Below are 266 nucleotides of genomic sequence, written 5' to 3'. Positions count from 1 at the left end.
CATCCATCCATCCATCATTCATCCATCATCCATCATCCAACATCCATCCATCCATCATCCATCACCCAGCCATCCATCATCCATGAATCATCCAACCATCCATCATCCATCCATCCATGATCCATCCATCCATCTTCCATCATCCATCCATCATTCATACACCATCCATCTGTCATCCATCATCCATCCATCCAACATCCATCCATCATCCATCTATTCATCCACCATCCATCCATCCATCTGTCCATCCATCATCCATCCATACA

The sequence above is a fragment of the Nematolebias whitei genome, chromosome 14, assembly GCF_014905685.2.
Source record: "Nematolebias whitei isolate Nwh7 chromosome 14, NemWhi1, whole genome shotgun sequence".
NCBI lineage: Eukaryota > Metazoa > Chordata > Actinopteri > Cyprinodontiformes > Rivulidae > Nematolebias > Nematolebias whitei.
This window is presented reverse-complemented; position numbering follows the sequence as displayed.